This window comes from Amblyomma americanum, chromosome 3, assembly GCF_052857255.1.
Source record: "Amblyomma americanum isolate KBUSLIRL-KWMA chromosome 3, ASM5285725v1, whole genome shotgun sequence".
In the NCBI taxonomy this organism is placed as follows: Eukaryota; Metazoa; Arthropoda; class Arachnida; order Ixodida; family Ixodidae; genus Amblyomma; species Amblyomma americanum.
In genome coordinates, this window is record NC_135499.1 from 187,182,748 (window position 1) to 187,202,840 (window position 20,093).

At 49.1% G+C, this 20,093-nt stretch overlaps 1 non-coding gene across 1 annotated transcript; it reads right to left on the reverse strand.

Moving 5' to 3' along the window:
- On the reverse strand, positions 1-104 carry LOC144126447 (U6 spliceosomal RNA). The gene has a single exon (XR_013313497.1). It is a non-coding gene; the product is annotated as a U6 spliceosomal RNA (small nuclear RNA).
- Positions 105-20,093: the final 19,989 nt, after the last annotated feature.

The window sequence follows — 20,093 nt, forward strand, 5'->3', positions numbered from 1 at the left end:
GAATACAGGGGGCCATTTTCAGATGCTTATCACCTGGAAAACGCAGGGGCCATGCTAATCTTCTCTGTATCGTTCCAATTTTAGTATATGTACTTTGGAAGTACCTCGAATAGCTACTCTCGTCAAACGTAACCTCACTGTCCTCCAACACAATTTAGATCCAACTTTCCCCGAATACGTTTTCTTAGAAATATTACCCCGACCCTGGCGTAAACGTTGCACTAGTCTGTTTATAATTAATGTCTACAGCCCTCCCCGAGCTCATAAGGATATTTTCGGTCCGCTTTTCCTCAAAGCCCAGCAGCTGGCGCAGGGGCAACCCCTCCTCATTCTCGGTGACTTTAATGCGCATCACCGCGCTTGGGGCTACCACTATGACTCCGCTAAAGGTCGACGCCTTTGGAATGACTGGCATATGAACCAGCTGACTCTTATCACGGACGTGTCCTACCCCACTAGACACGGTACAGGCCTACATCGTGATACAACGCCGGATCTGGCCTTTACGACCTCCGGAGTTAAAGCGACTTGGTGTCACACTCACGAAAACTTTGGGAGTGATCACTTCATGCTCGAAATCGTAATACACGAGCCCACCAGGCAATGTACGCGGCCAGCTCAGGTGATTGACTGGGACTCCTTCCGGAAGCACAGGAACCAGCAGGACATACCTCCCGCTATAACTGATATCAAGGCGTGGACAACCGAAATTGTCAAACAAGTGGCCGACGCCACTCAAACCGTCGAGTTAGAGGACAGTATCCCACACTGCGACCGCTACTACGCCCATCTGTGGGAGCGCAAGAAGTCGCTCGAAGCTCTACTTGCCACTCGGAAATGGGACCGCAATATCCGACGTAGACTGGCGCGCGCACATACGAATATCGAGAAATATGCAATAGAACTCACTCGACAGAGCTGGCACAACATATGTGACCAGATGAACAACACTCCAAACGCTCGTAAGACGTGGAACCTCCTTCGACATTTACTCGACCCAGAAGGAGGCAAGCTCCAAACACGCCAACAGCTCGAGCGAATCTTCCACCAGTATCCTGGCACGTCTGACGAGCTTAAACAAGAGCTTATAAATACTTACATCCGCCCTGAACCAACAACCAACCTCCCTTTCTATCAGGGCGCGGAAAATCTCTGTCTAGACGCTCCGATCACTTTAGCGGAGGTCCGAGCAGAACTCAATCGCCTCAAGACGACTTCGGCGGCCGGTCCTGACCGCATTTCAAATAAAATGCTTAGGAATCTAGACGACGCATCCATTCATGCTCTTACCGACTATTTTCAAGAATGTTGGGCCAGCGGTACCATCCCTCAAGAGTGGAAATGCGCCAATCTAGTCCTCATCCCCAAGCCAGGCAAACCACCAACCTTGGCCAACCTCCGTCCCATCTCTCTCACGTCCTGCGTTGGGAAGCTGATGGAACACGTTATCCAGACCAGACTCTCACGATACCTTGAAGACAACCATCTTCTACCAGACACTATGTTCGGCTTCCGCCCTCATTTAGCAGCCCCGGACATTATGCTTCTTCTCCATCATCAGGTAGTCATGAGACGTACACTAGACACAAAAGTCATCGTCGGCCTCGATGTTGCCAAGGCATTCGACAACGTCCTCCATGAAGCGATTCTTCAACAACTTCAAGCTCTCGGTGTCGGACATCGCATGTATGCGTACATCCGAAACTTTCTCACCGACCGCACAGTGCAACTTAAAGCCGGCACGGGAGATCCTTCCATCATCTCTCCGGGAAACCGTGGCACGCCGCAAGGCGCCGTACTTTCGCCGATGCTTTTTAACGTCGCACTGATAGGCCTGCCGAAGCTACTGGCCGACATCCCCCACCTGCATCACAGCATTTATGCTGACGACCTCACACTTTGGATCACGCGCGGCAGTGACGGCCAGATTGAAGAGACTTTACAGACCGCGATCGAACGGATCGGAGATTATCTAAGTACAGTTGGCCTCACGTGCTCGGCGACAAAGTCCGAGTATATCATCATTCCTTCCCCGGGACGACGCCCTTCAAAGATACTTCCGGACATCAACCTCCAGGTGCAAGGAAACCCGATTCCTCGAACAGACAACATCAGGATCCTGGGCTTGCATCTACAGGCCAACGGCAGCAACAACATCACGATCCAACGCATCGACCAGTCGGTTGTGCAGATCGGACGCCTCCTTAAGCGAATCTCCAACAAGCATCATGGCATGCGAGAGTCCAACCTCCTGCGCCTCGTTCAAGCTTTCGTCTGCTCCCGCATCACCTACTCTGGACCCTACTTACGTCTCACTCGTGCCGAAAGCGAACGGCTAGACGCGTCACTTCGAAAAGCATACAAGACGGCCCTAGGTCTTCCCATGTCCACAGCTACCCATAAGCTCATGGCTCTCGGAATCTCCAATACCGTGAGCGAACTGATCGAAGCAACCCCCACCGCCCAGTATGAGCGGCTCTCACTCACACACGCTGGCCGAGCGGTACTGCAGCAAGTTGGGATCTCCCCGCCGAGATCGGCCCCAAGTTACGCTGAACTTACATCGGAATATCGCCTAAATCTCCGCATTCCTCCCATTCCCAAACGGATGCACCCGGAACACCACGCCGGGAGACGGGCCGACCGGGCTCGTCAGTTCGAGAAACGCTTCAGCGGACGTCCGGACGTCACGTATACGGACGCCTCTTACCATCCATCGAGAGAAACGCTTCAGCGGACGTCCGGACGTCACGTATACGGACGCCTCTTACCATCCATCGAGGCCAGCGATGGTGGCGGTAGCTCTCGCCCCTCACCGCAGCTGGTACACAGCCTGCAGCATTCGCAATGCAGAAACAGTCACCGCAGCTGAGGAGGTTGCCATTGCGCTCGCGCTAGCCGACCCTAATACCAAAGTCGTCATCAGTGACTCTCAACAGGCTATTCGCAATTACGATGCTGGCCGTATCTCTTGCCAGGCGTTACACATTCTACGTTCTACAGCACCCTCTTCCACATCTCGCTTACTTCTTTGGGCTCCAGCCCACGAGTCGCTCAGCGGAAACGCCCAGGCACACACTCTTGCTCGAGATCTCAGCTGCCGAGCCGAGAGTATGATCAGCCACCCTGCTTCCGCTGACACTAATATCCCACGCGCTTCACTATCTCTACTCACCACTTACACGGACATACTCCAGCACTACAGACTCCAAAGGTGCACATATCCTCCCGCACACCGCGATCTAACAAGGCGCGAGGCCGTCCAATGGCGCAAACTACAAACTGGCAGCTTCCCACACCCCCTCTTATACAGCAGGATCTTTCCGGAACAGATAGCCCCCATGTGTAAACACTGCTCAACTCCGGCCACACTCATACACATGGTGTGGACTTGTCCACATTACAACAGAGACAACGCAAACACCCCAGAGACGTGGGAGTCTCTCCTGTGTACTTCCAAGCCAGCAGACCAACGCTGGCTTATCCAGCGCGCGGTGGAGGCCGCGGCATCCCAAAGGATCCCCGCCGACCTCCTCTAAGTCAGCGCAACCGGTCCTTTGACTGGTCCCCTGTTTTTGGGCGCAATAAAAGAGTTTACCTACCTACCTACACCCGGAAAACGTCCGGATCAAGCATCACTTCGCGCAAAAAAAAAAAAGACAAAAAGCTGCCGCCAGTCGCCTTCAGCGTTCATACCGTGCCGCGCTTGAAGAAGTACCGGACTCGGGTGGTAGCACGCACGACGGTTTTTTTCTCTGTTTTCATTTTCGCGAATTTCAACAAGTGTGTCGTTTCAACCAAGACCTACTGCACTAGATACCTGCACATTTGGCACTACTCCAGCGCGCACCTTCTAGTTCATGTCTTTTGCCGCTAGGGAACGGCAGCTACGGGCAGCGTGGCGCTACAATTAACCTGTTGAACAAGTAGCGTCGGTTATTTTACTTCAAGGATGTAATAGTTTTGTCCTTAATAATAATAATTGGTTTTTGGGGAAAGGAAATGGCGCAGTATCTGTCTCATATATCGTTGGACACCTGAACCGCGCCGTAAGGGAAGGGATAAAGGAGGGAATGAAAGAAGAAATGAAGAAGAGGTGCCGTAGTGGAGGGCTCCGGAATAATTTCGACCACCTGGGGATCTTTAACGTGCACGGACATCGCACAGCACACGGGCGCTTTAGCGTTTTTCCTCCATAAAAACGCAGCCGCCGCGGTCGGGTTCGAACCAGGGAACTCCGGATCAGTAGTCGAGCGCCCTAACCACTGAGCCACCGCGGCGGGTTTATAGTTTTGTCCTTTGTCTACGTTTTGAGTATTTATCATTTATCTATTGCTTTAGCAAAGATGCCGGAAAGTCTCACGCATGCATGCGCGCAAACAGAATATTCACCGCTAGGATTTAAAGTTTTGTCCTTTGTCTACGTTTTGAGTATATATCATTTATCTATTGCTTTAGCAAAGATGCCGGAAAGTCTCACGCATGCATGCGCGCAAACAGAATATTCACCGCTAGGATTTAAAGTTTTGTCCTTTGTCTACGTTTTGAGTATATATCATTTATCTATTGCTTTAGCAAAGATGCCGGAAAGTCTCACGCATGCATGCGCGCAAACAGAATATTCACCGCTAGGATTTAAAGAAATGTCATATTTGCATTGTTAATTACTAGGTTTTAAAATAATAAGACGGGAAAAATGCACAGGGAGGCAGTGAGAAGAGAAAAATGATTTGTCGCAAGCAGACGATGATGATGATCATGACCTACGAACAGGTCAACCGAGCACCCTCAACGGCCAAAACGTTAACGAAAGTTGGCGCACGCAGTCCCATAGGACCCCGCCAAATGTGCAGGTCTGTAGTTCTGTAGGTCTTGGTTTCAACACCGGTTAAACGACGCTAGAATCTCGACAAAGTCGCGCAGTGTTATTTCCCAAATTATTTGAATTTTCACACTGTAGGTCGATCAAAACCTGGCGAACACAGCAAATTCCACGCCAAAATTAAGCCACTCCGATCAAGCAGAATGCGCACACATGAATAAATTCTAAAATAAGAAGCAAAATTTTATAGCTTAGCGGAGTGAGCGTAAATTTCGTTTGAAGCTCGAGGAACACGTCTATGCATGAGCTCGTGGAGCTCTCGGATCGCATTTTCCTTATTCAAAGCAGCTATAGTGTTCATTAATTTCCAAGGTCTCCTGAGTGAAGCGGCTCGCGGTGAAAATAGGAAGGTTAGTCGTGTGAGAAAGCCGATTCGCGTCGTGCATCACGTCGTCCTATCTTGCACTAGCAGTGGGATATGCTTTATCGGCCCATAAGTAGAGAACTGTGGACGATTAGTTCCTCCCCATACCTCGCGCTTTCACCCGCCGTAGCGCTGCGCTGTTACGCCAACTGGGAGCGGAGAAGCACCCGATGCAGCGCTCCGCCTACTAATTCCGTCTTGCGGACAGGCTGAAAAAGTGCAGAACTACTCTCCGAGCATCAACAAAAATGTTTCTAACCACAAGCGACGCGCACGCCTTGAAATATTCGCATACACCAGCTGGTTTCGAAGGCAGCGTCGCTTGGTGCAGTGCAGGCGCGCTGCGTTTTGCCTACACCCCGCGTCGCTGCCGACCGCAGCGCCACCTTTGTTTACAAACATGACGCTTGTCTTACCACGGCCGGGCTCGAGTAGCGGCGGCGTCGAAAGAGCGCGCGCTTCTATCGAGACCGGCTGTGGTCTTCAGTGTCCTTCTTCTTCTTCTTCAGTGATTGTTGGGAAGGATGAAAAGGAGGGAGACACGGGCTTGTCTACTGGAGGACTAGCCTCCACGCCCACTGCCGGCGTGTCGTAGAAAGAGGAGGGGAGGGGAAAAAGATTGAAAGGAAAGGGTAGGCGCGCAGCCGCAATGATAATGTCGAATGACATACGCAGTCCCCTGTGGCCTATAGGCGGCCAGAGAGGCCGGAGGCCTCCAGGAAGTTGAGGAGGTGCCGGAGGGCTTTGGCAGGATTATGACAGCCGGGGAAGAGAAGGTGGTCCGCTGATGTGCAGGGGAGGCCCAGGGAGCGGTAGCCAGCCTCCATGATAGTCCTTGCGGAGACAAGGGCAGGGCATTCACACAGGAGGTGTTGGGCAGTCTCTTCCGGGTAAGTGCAGAAGGAGCAACCCGGGGAGTCAGAGAGGCCGATGCGGAAAAGGCGGGAGCCGGTGTTGGTGCAGCCTACCCTGAGTCTCAGTAGGAGGCTGCGCTCTTTGCAGTCCATGCCTCGAGTTGGGAGTGGATGGGGGGGATGGCCGTTTGCCACCCTGGGATCAGGGTGATCTAGGAGGAGGAGGCGGTCCACTGTGTTCCTTGCCAGATCCAAGGGGCACAGGTTCCTGGAGAGCGGAGTACCCGGAGAGTGGGCAGATTTGGCAAGGGAGTCCGCTTCTTCATTGCCCTGGACACCGATATGGGCCGGGACCCAGGTGAGACGGATGCGGGTTCCCCTGGAGCACAGTGCGTCGAGCCGCCAAGCAAGCCTGCGGGCGATGGGAGAACCCTTGAATGGCCTCAGGAGGAGCTGGAGGGCTGCCCTGAAGTCGGTGTAGATGGCTGCCTCCTTGATCCCAGGGCGTTGGTTTAGGATGTCAGCGGCCAAGTGTATGGCGGCAAGTTCTGCGGTTGTGGACGATGCCACAAAAGGAAGCCTGGCCTGTCTGCTCAAGTGGAGCGATGGGGCTGTGCAGGCTGCAGCCGCAGATGAGCATGGTCCTGGGAGGACGGAGCCATCCGTGAAAACAGTGACGGTGCCAGGGGGTTCAGCATGAAGAACCGCAGCGACCTCCTGACGTAAGCCCACAGCGGGAGTGTCCCGCCTCGTCCGGGAGCCAGGTAGAGAGGGGTTAACCTCGTAGAGGTGTCCAAGGTCCGGGCGAGGAGGGAGGGGGAAGGACTCAGGCTGTCCCCCCACGAGGTCTTCGAAGAACTGGGCCATCTGACCCATTTTGGAGTTGGGCCTCGTGAGAAGGCGGTCCACAAGGGGACGGCCATCGGGCGCATTGTGGAGGCGCTCGATGTGGCGGAGAGAGGTGCGCCTGGATAGCAGCTCCAGAGGCCAAGAACCTGCTTCTGCCAGGGTGGCGGCCACGGGAGAGGAGCGGGGAAGTCCAAGGCATAGTCGTATTGCCGCCCGCTGTTTCCGCTCGATGGCCAGGTATTGGCTCACAGTGAGCCGGATGAGCTGTAGTGCGTAGGTGAACTACAGTGTCCTTCTAGAACACTGTAGTCTTTATACCCTCCTCCACCCCGCGACGTCACGAAGATGCGGTGGCGCTGATGTCAGCAGCGACTTTCGCATGGTAGGCAAAACAGTGTGGGTATGTGCCATCTTTTGATAGGCTAACAACAACAACAGGTTCCGCCTGCCTGTGCCCGTGCCTATCGCAGCCACCGGTGGCTGCATCATGCACTGCAGAAGCAGCATGTATTGGCCAGCTGTGTCTCTCTTTGAACCACGTAGTAGCATACAACGAAATTTAAATTAGCCCCGATAGATTTCTCGCAGATAAATACCGCATTAGGAAACTGGCTAAGAGGGAATGGACCGCGGTAGTAAAACGCTAAGTCTTGGAGTCGATCGGCACTGCCACTCAATGTACTTAGTAGCATGCAAGGTACTGCATCCATTCACCTGAACATCAGCATAGTACGCTTATAACTTCGGAAAGAAAAAAAGCACATATGTAGCTGCACACGCAATTATCACCTTGAGCCGGTGTGCACGGGGTGTCGGCAGGTTCACTCGCCCCCAAGAAATTCGCTCCTTTGTTAACAGCACAGGATGTTTTAATGGCGCGTTTTATGGTATTTAATATTTACTTGAAATTGTTTCTTAATATTTACCGACGTAATTATTTGAATCGAGTAGAAAGAAGTCTGGTAAGTTGTGTCAATCCTGCGCGGTCACGTTGGCGTGCTTATAATATATGTGGTTTTTAGCACACTTAAGGTACGCTGTAGCGTACCTTTGCCCACATGCTTTTTCATTGCATCATGCATGTGTCATGTGTTTCATCAGGTAGTACATGATAGCGAAGCTTGTTTGGAAAGAAGCAGCGGCAGGCGTGCTACTAACCGACACGTGGCGAGATTGAGAGGGGACGTGGCAATGAAAAGTGTTTTCGTTATTTATTCATGCGATATGTAACTAAATTTGGCGCAAATATGAAACTGCTACGCTAGTTTCAGTAATGCCTTTTATTTTTAGGTGCAGTTCTTGGATAATTATAATTAACACCTTCGTCAGGTCACCTCAAGGTCTTAAATAATTGATTTGAAACTGCGCATTTTTTTTTATGCCAGCATGTTCACAAAGCCCTGTTCTGAATGATGACGCTATTAGTTTTTTTGTTAGATGATCATGCACTTATGCATGCATAAATACATGAAAACGTTTCTTACAAAAATACTGCACGTGTAGGGAAAAAATTGGGAGATTTATTACACTCCTCAATGTCTCAGGAATCGTTTGCGACAAATAGGATCATTCCATTTTCATGCGTTACGAAATTACGAAGGTGAGTGATGCCAATCGCAGAAAATGTGAAAGGTTAGAAAACGAACCTTTTTATTCCCTCGTTTTTGGCCTCTTCGCTTGCGCTTTGGTCAAAGAAATGCGGCACTGAACTCAAAGAAAGCCTCAAAGAAATTACCTCACAATTTTCGACGACCGCACATCAAGAAGGCGTAATTTATAAATTTCTACTGAATATTTGGCTATAATTTTTCGTCATGAAACAGAATACCCCAGGGCTAGGAAAGAAAATAATTTCAGAAATCAAAAATTTTCACCAAATAGGCCAGTTTAACAACCGCAGCGACGCGGCGCGGCTGTGCGCCAGTGCATATACCCCCTGGCTCCCTCATCGCTGCGGCGACATATGCCTAGCGCGTTCGCCTAATTTATGCATACGAGCAACGGCCGTGCCACAACTTGGGCGATGGAATACTGGTGCTTGTGTCGTAAAGTGTTGGCGCAGCGCATGCATGCTCTATCGGTTGGTGGAGCCCCCGTTAAGCGACACGTGGCTGTATAAGCTGCTTAATTCCTCGGATCCCGATATATACATACGAGCCACGCAGAACTCGTCACGTTGTAACCGGGCCTTCCCTCGATGGCTGTACTGCGTTTTTCCTTTCGCTTGTCTTTCATGCCGTCACTTGTTTTCTGCGCAGGCCACGACAGGGGCTTGTTTATGGGTCACTCTTAGAGGGGGCGATTGCGTTTGAGCTATGTGAATTTCTTCAACTTTTATTCGCAACAAAATGCTGTGGTTTAGCTTTGGTTAAACCTGGTGAGAAGCGAAAGGTTCTCTTGCACGGTTACACTTGGTTTCAAGCTTTTGGAATAAAGAAATTGTTAAACACGGTTTCACTCTAACGTTTCATCTTTATTGATTCCAATGAAGACGCTGCGGTGATCCGTGAAGTAGTGAGACTTGGTAGTTACTTGGTCAATTATATGGGGTTTGATGTCATGTGGTTTCGCTGAAGAACCAAGTTCAAGTTGGCTCGCCATTATGCAGTCGTCTTTTGGTTGAAGATGGATTAACTCGAGTTCAAACCATTCTTCTACAGCGGATTGGAACGCCGGGTCTCTCTTTGGGTCTTTGTTGTAGTCACCCACGGCAACTGTCAGCTCCAGTGTCGAAGTAGAAGAAACCTCCGACTCTGCGTGTTGGGTTAGGCGTACCGCCTGATGTACTTTCTGCTGTTTCTTCGCAGTAGCACTCTTCCGTCGATTCTCGACGCGTGTCGCACGTTTTCCTTCTGTCTATTCGGCACGTCGTTTCTTCCTAGCCTCATTGAAACGTCGAAACTTCGCTTTCCGGCTCGATATATCACGGCAGGATATGTTCTTCCTCCTCCATCTCAAAACCGGTTTCCACAACCACCGGCTCGCCATTGGTATATATACACAGCTCTCCATTGACGTCACAGACGGTGGCTCCGCCCCCGTTGTGAAGCAGAGTATCTATCTCCATGATTGATGTGCTTAATTGTTTACTAAAATTCCTCTGCTCCATGGCCTACGGAACTTTGCTCCACGGTTTGACCTCTAAAGCTTTTCAAGGTCATAAACGGAACTAGTACACTACCCTCTTGAAAACCTCGCGTAGTGAAGCTTTCGCTTCAAAAAAATATATATGGTTCAGCATGGTTTCTTTATGTGAAATTTCTCGCCTGATGCGAGGGGGAGCGCGAAAATCCAGTTGGTGCATGGCCAAATTTGACGGCAGCATCGCGAAAGCATGAAACTGGGTCGATTGCATCCGAGGATGTAAGATCAGAAAAGCTCAAGTTGTTTCGCTTGCGGATCATTTTGCATGGTTCGTCAACAGCACAGTGAGGCTAATCCTTTCAGAAGGAGCCATTCAGCACCACTGTTGACTTGCTGAAACACTTTTAGGTCGTCAGCGTGCATTTTGACAACTGAATTCTTAAGTATTGTAAATACATCAGTGACAAAAACAATAAATATATGTACACGTACAAGGTTAGAATCCTGGGGAACTTCAGAGTATAACTGGTCAGAAACGACCTTATGCCGGCTCAGATACTGCGTTCGTGACGCGAACTGTGCTGTTACGACTGCGCAGGTAGTTGTCAAACCACTCACAGTGCCTGTTACAAAGACCTTTAAATTCGCAGTTTCAGCGACAACAGATCATGAGCAAAGACGCCGCGGTGGCTCAGTGGTTATGACGCTCGGCTGCTGACCCGCAAGACGCGGGTTCGATCCCGCCCGCGGCGGTCGAATTTCGATGGTGGCGAAATTCTAGAGGCCCGTGTACTGTGCGATGTCAGTGCACGTTAAAGAACCCCAGGTGGTCGAAATTTCCGGAGCCCTTCACTACGGCGTCTCTCATAGCCTGAGTCGCTTTGGGACGTTAAACCCCATAAACCAACCAACCAACCAACCAACCTTGTATTACATAAAAGTGCAAAATGAGGAAGGGGAGCAAGAGGAGACCCACTTACTCAAAACGGCCCCAAGCAGCCCTTCCCTTTTTTGATTTATCTTAAACAATAAACGAGTTAATGCCCGCGATATCGCTACGTATATACTGCATTGCAGGGGGCGGCTGGGCGCTGCTGTTCCGTGCAACGGTTCCGCGGCCAGCCGTCAAGCGCGCGAAGTCCAGTAAAGTACCGCAGAAGTTACATCAAGGTTGGGCTCCTCTGAGATTTCGCTCACTCGGGCTTTTGGCCCGCTCCCTTCCTCATACCTTTCGGATGTAAAAAATAGCGAGTCATGTGCTGCTGCTTTTATCATAGAGCGCTCCTGTCCAGCGTCCCACATACAAATCTCGCGCGTTGTTTTCAACGGGGCAAGCTAATTCTTTGTGAATTAACCATATTATTAGCTGAATACCAGCATCGTGTCGTGAAACAGATGAGGTTCTGGCAGTCCAGCAATATGTCGTCAAATGCATTTGACTGATGGACGCCCATTTAGTGCCGTGTCCCGGGACTGGAGTAATGAATGGTTAACGTCCTTAAACACTGAGAAATAATCCCTTATTCCATGGTTGACACCCTTACGACTGAGAAGCCACATACACACTGTGACGTTAGCATCACTTCCGCCGGGCACCTAAACCAACTTGCCCAACTTTCTGCTCTAATCACTTCCACAGCCGCCATTTTAGCTCATCTACTGACCTCTCACGGATCACACACATTTTCCAACTTCACAAAGAACCTAACCGCGTCCTTCGCTATCTCAACCGCAATCTTCGATTCGCCCTCTCTTCTGTGCGACTGCAATCGTGTTCCTCCTCGCTCTCGTATAAGCGTGCAGTATGCTCGCTATCAAGATGCCCACATTAGCATATCATAGTTAGTGTGAAACCATGCTTCGTGATTCATCTTTTTTTTTTCGTACGTTCATAAACATAGAGCAGTATGCGATGAAGTCTATGCAAGTCTTGCTTCCTGCCGCAAAATTGCCCGCCTCTCCCCCTTGGTTGAAAATTATTCCACGACTGCCCTCAGGGCTCGCTATTGAACCAGCCTCATGCCGCATCAACCGCAAAAAGCCTAGCTTTTCATCCATCGTTCTGTTTGCCACCGCGTTTGCCTTTTTGTTTGGCGCTGCCATCCAAAGAAAGCGCTGACATTCTCGCAGTTGAGTCTGCCGCGACGTTAAAGAGCGCGCTGCAAATGCGCTAACAAAGTGAAGACTAAGTGCTCTGTAGAACATACATTCTGGCGCGTTCTGACGCAAGCAAAAATCTACAAGTAAATATCTTAACAGAATCGAATAATTTAACAAAATTTGAAGCAGTACACTCCGCGAGCTCGTTATCATGTTAATGATTGTAAAGCCTAACGTTGACCTTACGGCGTTAAAATTAAAACGTAGTATTGAACACACTGGGCTGTTAATGGGAGGTACTAACGCGCATGAGCTTATGAAGTTAATTTTTTTTTCGAAGACGATACGTTGACAGGATTTTCAGCAACGCACTTTAAGAGGAACCTGACAGTGTCCACTACTTGTTCAAGCTCACTACCGTCAGACGCAATTAAGTTAACGAGTTCACCGACGCGCCGAGCTGTCTCGCAGGACTGTGGACCGCGGTGGCATGTGGGTAGACAGACAAGACTTACCCGACGTTCTTCAATGGAGAGAAGATCGGGCGTATGTGGAGAGCTGCAACCATGAAGTCTTCACTAACCGCGCCCAGTACATCTGGCAACTAGAGGATGGGGAAACCCGCATTCGCATTTCCCAGCGCTCATTTGAAGGCCGGTCCACTTCCGCATAGGGCCATCTACTCTGCGGCTCACAGCCGCAGCAATTACAGTCGCCGCTCAGGATGCAATTACGAGTGACCTGCTACCCCCCCCCCCCCCCTTTTTGCCCTCTTTCTTTTGTTATCTAATCTGTCTATTCATGTGTTATCTTCTGTGTTCTATTTTCTCAGAGTACTTTCACTCCAATGAGATTGATATCCGGGTGGGTCGAGAAGCAGCGTTCACGGGAATATGCACTGGGTGGTGGTGTAAATCACCATCATCGCCATCATCATCATCCTTATTATGACCTTGAGGACCCAAAGGGCATCACATAAGGGAATACAAAACATAAGATGGGCTCAAAACGTCACATAAAGTAATTTGTAGCTCGGTGATACAAAAACTATTACAATGAAATCGACAACTGCGAACCAAGTGGCTCTTTCCAACGTGTACCTTCAGCTGGCCTCTCTCAAAATTTTCGCGTTCACCTGTTGGACAACGGGGATGTTGGAGAGGGAGTGAGCGTCCAGGAGAATGTCCTCTGGGTGATCATGAGGTTCTGGAGTCTTTTTCCTGTGTGGGCTTTTCAGGGAAGCCCTCATGGTGTGGAGAGTGGTGCAGCTATTGTTGCCAGCCTACCCGAGAGTAAGGCTACATGCCATGTTCTAGTTTTTTTTTTTGCGGCAGTTCGACTCAGACAAGCTGTATTCGTATACAGGTGGCTCAGTGCACCGCCGTTTTTTCTAGCACCCGAAATATAGCCGCCGATTGGAGCTCATGGGCATTGGCGCCGACTGCGGGGGAGGAGGGAGGGAAGGATGAAGTCCCCCATCCGAGATTGAGCAATAGGGTCAGGGGGCACCATGTCTTCTTCCGTAGAATTTTGGAGAAATCGGTAAAGAACTACAGTAGCCTAAAAGTTGGAAGAACAGCAGAGCCTTAAACTGTCGCGGATACATAGATTTGTCTCCCGTCAGCAAAGGAGAAGGACGAGCACACTAAGAGTTTTAGATGCAGTTCGCCACCAAGGGATCCGACTGGCAACGGGAGCTTTCCTCATGTCTCCTGCTACAAGTCTCTATATGGAATCAAATGAACGGCCACTTGAAGCGCGGGTTTTTCTTTGGTGCGCAGTCTTTCCTAGGTCTTCGAACCCTCCCCGAATTCCCAAATCATGTCGTTACCCGAAACATCAACTATGAACGTAGTCTTTGTCATAAATATACAGAGACGTTTCGACTTCCACGCGGAACGCTTCCGTGTGGAAGTCGAAACGTCTCTGTCATCTTGACTACAACTTTTTGGTCGGCGCTTCTTTATTTTCACAAACATAAAAGTATTCACATTTTCAATCTACTACAGGGCTTGCACTGTCCGGTCAAAGGCGAAATAAACCTGCGTACGTTTTTAAGCTCAAGAAGGAGGAGGTAATCAAGTTAATTAAAATCTCTGTGAGGACAAGTCGGTTACTCATCATGAAAGTCTAACGGGGACGACGGAGAAACACACAAACGACCGCGCATGCGCTGTAGCCGTCCTGTTGGCCATGTTCTTTGAATCGTCCTCGTTTTGCACGCCGCTTTAAATTTGCATCATTTTGAAGGCTCGCACTGCAAAACCTGTGACTGGTTCCAGTGCGCATAGATTGTTTCTTCTAGCGTACCACTGGTGAGCAGTGCTCTTGATGGACGTAAACTGTGCACATCCTTTGAAGGCAACATTTTTCAGCAGCGACTTCTTGACCGTATACAGGCATTATTCAAGGAATAACTAAAACGTGTCTCTTGCATGATTAAATTTGTGCAACGCTAGCAATCAGTAGTCTCCGAGTGTGCTCTAAAATCGGGGTCTAACTTTACGGCTAACTGGAGCTACATCCGCAGTATTTGTGGCACCGAGGAAGTTTTGTAACTAAGCAGGGCTCTCGCCTGTCAAGCGATCGTTGGGAAAAATATTTCCGTCACCGCTTGTTCACGATTTACATCAATAAAAATCGTCGCGTGCCTATATATGCTCCAGAATAAATCAGCGGAATCTAAATGCGCACAGCAGACCGTCATTGCTACTTTGTATTCTTGCTTTCTTCTTGCGCATAGACCACGATTTTTAAAGTTTTTTCTTGATGCGACGGCGTAAGTGCAAAAATCGGGTGTAAAACGAGGCCACTGACTGCGAACATCACGAAACGCTGGCGTCGGTGAGTACCGTGAATAAGATAAAAGCCGGAAATTTTCTGGTATCCGTGTTTGCTCGATCTACACCGCGCACATGTCCCCGCCACCTTTTTTCCTGTGATTAGAGCCGCATGCCGTACGTGCCGGACCTGCCGCACCACGCTGTCAGCAGCCGAATGTTTTGCATACCAGGCCAGCAACACCTGCGTCGGGTTTTTTCTATCGCCGCTGCGGTGCCTGGGCACACACTGATGACATCGCGCATATCTTCGAGCCAAAGCACAAACCATGGCTTGCATACACGAACGTTTTAAAGGAGCCTCAGGCATCGCAGCGGAGCACAGCACAAGGCTAGTGCGTCCGCCGGAACATCTCTCGCGCAGCCATGCTGGATTACCAGTGGCGCCTCCTATGGGCTCCGTGCGCTAGTATGGCGGCGCCAGCAGCGACCACATCGCCAGCGCCGCCTCGTGGCACTCGCCGCGTTAACCGGACGCTCAGTCACGGCCTGTCTCGAAGGGAGAGCGCCCGCCCGTCCCCCTCGAGGCTGGCCGTGGTGGCCCTGTGTTTTTCTCCATGCCCAGTGCGTTCGCGTCAGCCCGGCCCCATAGAAGACGCGCACTGACCGCGATGCCATTCTGAGTCAACGCCTGCTTAATTCTCAGCGGATTTCAACGCATTGAAAGCCTTGACGCCACTGCTGCTACATTTAGTTTCAATTGATTTCAGGTTGGGCTCATAACCGATTCCGAGCAGCCATGATTGTGTTGCAGCCGCGACGGCACTGCAACATCCGGGAGCGCAGTTCAACTTATTGAGATTAGTTCAGTGCCTCTACAGTTAGAGAAACGAGTGTCTGATTGACCCAGGTAATGAAATCAGCTATGTAACTTACATCCACTGTGACATCTACTATGCGAATGGTCGGCTAGAATTGCGAAAAACGCAAACTTACTACACATATCAGGTGATAATGATTTACATCCTGCAGGATTGACGCTGCTTTACTTTGTTGTTGTTGTTCCCCTCACAAAATGGCACATACCCACAAGGAGAATTGGCCATAACCAGGCGGTGACTATTTAAATTGCAGATTGCATATGGCAAGCGTGGGATGACCTAACAAAAATTGTGTAACTGTTTTCGTAGCAGAGGAGGTTGCAGGAGGTTAGGGCGACCTAACAAACTGAAAGTTAGGTAAGGGAATCACTAAAAAAAATGTTAGAGGACTTTCATTTTAAGAATTTCATGAATGCACCAATTAAATGAATTATTTCATTCGTATTTTTCTTTTGGTAAATACTTAACTCTAGAAAGGCCGCCGCGGTGGCTCAGTGGTTATGGTGCTCAGCTGCTGATCCAAATGCTCGGGTTCTATGCCGGTTGTGGCGGTCGCATTCGTTCGAGGCGAAATGTTTTAGGCCCGCGTACTGTGCGATGTCAGTGCACGTTAAAGAACCCCAGGTGGTCGAAGTTATCTGGAACCTTGCACTTTGGCGCCCCTTATAGCCTTAGTTGCATTGGAACGATAAATCCCATTAAAATCAAGATTAACTCAAGAATTTAAGGGCTTAGGTATGTTGTGAAATTCAAGAAATATATATACGGAAATTTGAACCACTCACTATTTTTCTTTTTATTCATCCAGAACAGGATTTTAGATCTCGGGAATGCAATAAATACATATAGAAAAATTTAAACCACTGTAAACAATAAAATGATACTAATAAATACGCAAAAGCTTAGGTGAAACACTGCGAAAAACGACATAAGCACTCTCAGAATGTAGGTCACACCCACAGCATGCACACACGCACAAGCAAAAAAAAAACTAGAAACAAAACCGACGCGCTGAACCACAGATGAGCATAACAAACGAAGACAAACTTCAGATGCTAGCTCCAAGAACTTCACCGTAGATCATTTCCTGTGACTCACTGAGCGCATTTATTTCCTCTACATCAAGACACAAAGCCACTCCTGACTCCTACCGGTGATGGCACGTTCAATAAAACCCAGTCAGTGTAAACCCTTTCCCAGTTCACACTCATGAATTTAATTCCATAGTACACCCATTTTCCAGCAGACCCTCTGTGCAGGAGCGAGCCTGCACGATCTCCAAGGAAAGAGTTGAAATATATTCGGTAAGTTGACTACAGAGTTTTTATGGGTGTTATATGACATTGGTAAACACAGCAGTAGGTCGAGCACCCATAATTAGCTAAGTTTCCTTTCGCCTTTGGAGGAAACACCTTAGCGCTCGTCTCGCTCATTCCAAACTGAACCAGAGAGGTGCGTTGGCTGCGTCCGCCTTTCGCCACCGCTGTTAACCAGATGGCGCCACTCGCGCGCCAAACTTGCGAATTACAAACGAAGAGTTTGCAATGAATTTATAACATTTGAATTGTTAGCTTGCTATGGAAATGTTTGTGTTGTCCAGTGTTTCTTCTCACTTCGACTAAAGACGTTATGAATGTCTACCAAGAGTTTGCGTATTTTTCAGCTCCTTTTGTTCATTTATTTATGTAGTGTGTTAAGAACCATAGGGTCATTCTTTTTAGCATATTCGTTCCAATAGAGAAAAATGAAATTAAAAAAAGAGAGAATGGTCCCGGACGGGACGAGTCTCCCCGCCACTTCCTCGCCCCGCTGGCGAAGAGCGGAGCCTCGTGCGACACGTCCGCTCTCGCCGACGATCCCAGCCGAAGAGGGCGATGGTGTGTCCCGCGTGCAGCAAGGCGTCTGTGACGCTGTGACGCCGGCGCCCTCCCTTGTCAGTTAACCAGGGAGAGTCACGTGGCGCGCCTCTCCCGAGGTGAAGTGAAGCCGTGGGAGAGTGCACCGCGGGGAATCTAACCAAAAGGGGAAGTCTTGAGGGAAAATCCCCACTATACCCATGTATTTTATGGTATCGACTTGTGGGATTGCGGTATTACGATACAGCAAGCAGATGTAAAGAGAGGATGCCGACAGGAAAACAAGGAGGGCACTGTTCATAACATTTAAAACTTACCTTAGGCTGTCCAGCCAAATGCTTCCAGAGCATTGAGGTACGCTTGCAACATCCGATACAAAGTGTGGACATATCCTTCGCTGAAGCGAAGAATGCAATGTCGTCCTCGTACACATAGACCTTGACAGCCGGGCGGACAGGAAGATCTCGCATGAGTATATTAGACAGTAACGGCGAGAGCACCGAACCTTGAGGCGTGTCCCTTGGTTGAGCGTATGTGTTGTCATTGTAATGGCCTTCAGTGCAAAAGAAATGCCTATCGTTTAAGAAATCTTTTATACATGCAAGGAGGCACGAAGGAGGTTTGAGGTCAGCTAGTTTATGAAGCAAAATACTGTGTTCAACGCTGTCGTATGCCTTTGCAATATCCAAAATAACTAGAGCTGAGACCTTCTCCTGCATCATTAATTCGGCTCTCCAAGTCTATGTATGTGGACCAAATCGAACACCCACTCCGAAAACCAATCTGAGCCTCACTGAGGGCACGTAGAATCGATCCATGATTCGTAAGATGGATGTGTACCACCCGCTCCACTAGTTTGACCAAATTTGAAGTGAGAGTATCAGGCCGAATATTGTCAAGATATAATCATTTTCCCACGTCTTTTAGCAATAAAGTTATTTTCGCTGTTTTCCAGTCTAACAGAATCCAGGCTTTTTCCAAAGACCAGTTCACAGTGTGTATAGGATATCCTGGGTAACGTCTTGAGCTAATACCTTCAACATGCCAACGGTGACTCCATCAACGCCAGGGGCGGCGAACTGCAGACCACTAACTATATAGTTAACTAAGATTGAACGACTGCAGTGAAGTCTGCAAGTAGATGCGGTATATAAGATCGAAGAAACCGTACTGCGTGCATGAAAACGCGCGGCGAGGCCCTGAGCTGTGCAGTTCAGATTATCTATAATGCTTGTTGGGGGATAGAACTGTAGACTGTTTTACGGGACTGGAAGGTACAGGGTTGGTGTGTTCCATAAATCTGTACAAAACTTTTCGATATTCGGGGCTAGAAAAATAGCTATTTAAAATTGCATTGTATTCCTCCAGTTAGCTTTAGAGATAGTCCTTTTAAACGACGCTGCAGGGACCCTGAACAGGGGGGGGGGCACCCCCCCCCCCCAACGTTTTTTTAGAGGGGGCAGCGCCCACTCCCCCTATTCTCCAATTGCTAGCACTTGGATCAGATTTCTGACAATTGAAACACTTCAGTTCTAGGACTCTTCTAATGCAAAGCACAGTGGAGCTGAGCTACTATAGGCTTCGTAGCCAGTCCCAACAGAAATCGACTGTGTGACCCGTGTACATTCGCAGAATTTAAACAAACTATGCACAAACGTTTTTAATGCAATTGATCACTCCTCGTGCGTGATAAAGCTGCCCATTTCAGTTAGTTTTAAAATTGCCGTGAATCTTTGCACCGTTATATCGTTTGCATTCAAAACCACTGGCACAGGGCTTTATCATTTTGTTTTGTAATGCGAGATGCGACCAGACTTATCTCCATCGATCGTGGCCACGTACAAATGCTTCTACAATTTTCCAGATTTTGTAGTTGCATTTTGTTCTTTATCTCGAAGGTATCTTGCCAGCTTTAAATTGAGCGCGGCCAAGAACTGCAGGCATTCAGTTCGATGACCACCTTGCAGTTTGCATCAACCTTTGAACATTGAAAAATAAAAATATACAATTTATTATCTAAATAAGCATTAAATAAATAACAAAATAAGCTCGAATTTTTGCCCTCCCCATTCCCCCCCCCACCCACACACTAAAAAAAAAAGTTCCCGAGCCCCTTCGACGCTGCAAAGAATTTGTAATTTATCCACTTGCATGGGGACTGGTTATGCGCTAGTTAGGCTCTTCCATGCTGCCTTGCTGCAACGGTACGCGGTTTCGCAGTCTTCATTTTGCTCGCGCTTTCCCCTCCTGACCCCTCGGTCTCGGACCGGGCCCCCCGAATTTTATCTTCTCTGTTAGAAGCCATTCAGCGCTCTGTCTTTACGGTTAATTCAGCTGCAGAGGTCTCCGGACGCCTTGGATTTTCCTATGGCTGCGTTCGTATGGGCTTGCAGATTTCCCGATTGGAGATGAAAATGCTTCAAAGTAAAGCTAACACTCCCTG